At 44.1% G+C, this 3,153-nt stretch overlaps 1 pseudogene across 1 annotated transcript; it reads left to right on the plus strand.

Moving 5' to 3' along the window:
- Positions 1-1,058: 1,058 nt before the first annotated feature.
- LOC308547866 (HIG1 domain family member 1A, mitochondrial pseudogene) lies at positions 1,059-1,301 on the plus strand (annotated as a pseudogene). Its single transcript has one exon. The product of its transcript is annotated as an HIG1 domain family member 1A, mitochondrial pseudogene (transcript).
- The last annotated feature ends 1,852 nt before the right edge of the window (positions 1,302-3,153 follow it).

The raw sequence follows: 3,153 nt of genomic DNA on the forward strand, positions 1-3,153 counted from the left end.
ATCGGGTGTCTCTTGTTTGTCTGTGTATCCTGTGTCGTGCGCGGGCACTGGCAGAGATCGGCACCCATGGCGTCTGCGGAGCACCTGCCCCACTTCTCGGTGGTGCAGTTTGTTGGTCTGACGGAGTCAGTCGCACCGTGGGCGCAGACACCAGGCAGTGTGGGGGGCTGGGGGGTGCTTTTGCTTTGCCTCCACTCTCTTGGGGGTGGGGAGGAGAATCTTTTCTGTGTTCTTTTTCCTTTCTCACACAGCCTGGGGCACCACCACCCCTGACTCAGAATCTCACAATGAAAGGGCAAGAAGGGGGCTCACCTGTCAACCCTCATTTTGAGAAATGGGAGGAGTTGGGATTTGGGGGACAAATTGCCCAGCTCAGCCAACCTGGTAGCCTTGTAACCACAGAAGTCTCTGGTTTAAAATCTGAAAGGCCTAGGAAAGCCTGTTTACCTTCCCGTCACTGCTTCCAGGGTGACGCAGGCGTGGCGCTGCCCAGATTTACTCACCATGGGGCCTTTAGATGTGTCTGATTTCACACGAGAATATAGGGAAACTCCAGTAAAAGAGCTTGGCTCTCCTCCTTCAGCCAACAAAGTGAGCATTACATTTTTAAGGATAACAGGCCCATTTTCTGAAAAATTTGTGTGTGTGTCATTAGAGATATGAAAAGGTTTTCTTTTTTAAAAAAATTATTGTTGAAAGTATTACAGATGTCCCCCTTCCCCCCACTGACCGCTTCTACCCCCCCAGGCCTTCACCACACTACTGTCTGTGTCCATGGGCTATACACATATGTATACAAGTTCTTAGGTGAATCTCTTCCCACCCCCACCCCCGCCTTCCCCCTGAGATCCCTCAGTCTGTTCCCTGCTTCTATGTCTCTGGATCTACTTGTTCATCAGTTTATTCTGTTCTTTAGATTCTACATCTGAGTGTTTTCTGAAATTTTGTAGGATAAATAGCTTTAGTGTGTAGCTCAAATGAGCTCGTTATAGCTCACATCTGAGAAGCCAGTTGGAGCTTGGGAGGTCCTGTTGATTTGGGAAGATTGTTCAATCACTATGTCCACCAGCGCAGATGTTTCTCTTTCTTTGTATGATAAGGGTCAGGGATCTAAACTTGTCCAAAAAGCCCAAGAGGCACCATTTGTCCCTATCGGAATGGCGGGTTTTGCAGCAATCATTGCATATGGATTATATAAATTAATGAGCAGGGGAAATACTAATATGTCCATTCCCCTGATCCACATGCGCTTGGCAGCCCAAGGCTTTGTTGTGGGATCAGTGACTCTTGGTATGGGCTAATCCATGTATAAAGAATTCCGGGCAAAACCTAAACCCTAGAAGAGGCTCCGCCTTGGTCTTGGTGGTGGTGCTTGCTATAGTTAGACGCCTCATTTAAGGTGATACGTTTATGTTGAAAATAAATCATTTGAGTGGGTCAGACAATAACACGGTAATTTGAATATCGGCTTCCTTCCTTGCAGGCTTGGTTTGCCAGGTGACTAAATTACTAGTGACTGGTTCACTAGCGAGGCCATTCAGGGGAGTCAGATTAGCATGTAAGAAACATAATCACTTTTAAATGCACCACCTTGTTAAACTCTTTGGTGAAATTAGTTCTAAAGAAGACAGCATGCCATCCTGAAGTACTCCCGGTTACTGCGGAGTATCACATACTTTTGATGTTATGTAGGAATCTATTTACCCCAGTTAATTTAACTTTTTCTGCTTGCCTTGTGGACTGAATGAGCCTTTCAGGTTTCAGGGCTGGTTGGCTCTTAACCCTTTCAGAACAAGCGCAGGGCATGTAACGTTACAGGCCTCCTCACAGCTGAACGTGTGTGTGTGTGTGTGTTTGAACCAAGCCTAAAATGTGGACAACAGCTGCTAGAAGGTAGTATTTTAGGATCACACTTGTAAACATAATTATGGATCCTGGTTTAGTTCTTTTGTAATGGCAGAATTACATTTTTGCTGTTGTTATATTAGAATAATTTTTAAATGTCACCTTGAAATAGAAATATGTATTTTAAGTGCTAATGCAAAGGTAATGAAAAACAGTTCTGAAATATGTGCAGTGTGTTCTTTTTCTCTGTAAGAATCATAAATGTTAAACTAAACAAATTACTTATAATGGGAGCGATTTGAGAGCAAGCTCTGGACAGACATTTTACACAAACTTTTGTGTACTGCGGAGACTTTTTTGCACTTGTGAGATTCTAACCTGAATTTACATTCCATGGTGATAACATGGTAAATGTAGTGTTATTAAAGTAAGTGAACATATATAAAAAAAAAGAGAAATAAAATGCACATCTTTAATATGCTAATGAGTATTTATTTTTGTACGCATTTAAACATATATTGATCTCCTTTATTCTTTATTAAAATAAAATGCCCTTTTTAAAAGCTGATGTGTGCTTTTTTTGGAGGGGGGGGTCACTGTTAAATACTTTATCATTGTCACCAGATTTTAGATACTTTAAAGAAGGAATTAAAAAATAATACTGCACTGATTTTAAGAAATTTTTGCTTGTTTGTTTTTTGACTCATCCCAGAAAAATTCCAAAAAGGTAGGTATTGAGACTTGCAAATTATACAGAATTTCCTGGGGAAATTGTGGGGCACCCGTGGTTTTTGCTAAAACCTGAGGGCCTGTTTGAGTTTCTGTGAGCTGACTGATGACTGGGCAGAGGGTGTGGAGAAAGTAGGAGTTTGGCATCAGTAGCCCTTCTTGGAAGCTGCTGGAAATGACTGTAGGAGGACCACCTGGGCTGGGTCCACGTGTGATGGGGCTGTGTGTCCTTCCATTCATACACATGCTCCTTGAGCCAGGTCCTAGGAATAGAGTGGGGACGCGAGGGACCCAGTTTGGCAAACATGGAGATTGCTTCCAGTTTCATGGGACATGCCTGGGGAACAACCCAGGACAAATTGTCAGTTGCCGGGAGGAACAGGCAGAGAGGTGGTACCCAACACACCCCTCTCCATGGCGATGGGTATTATCTCTCCAGCCTCAGACACGCCCAGCGGGACTGGGGCTGTTCTTATTCTCAGCTTACAGATGAGGAAACTGAGGCACGGGGCCATGCTTGACTGACCATGGGCCATTTGTGTCCGGGGGTGAGCTCAGTCCAAGAGGCTCTCTGACATT

This window comes from Miniopterus schreibersii (assembly GCF_964146895.1).
Source record: "Miniopterus schreibersii genome assembly, chromosome: 18".
Taxonomy (NCBI): Eukaryota; Metazoa; Chordata; class Mammalia; order Chiroptera; family Miniopteridae; genus Miniopterus; species Miniopterus schreibersii.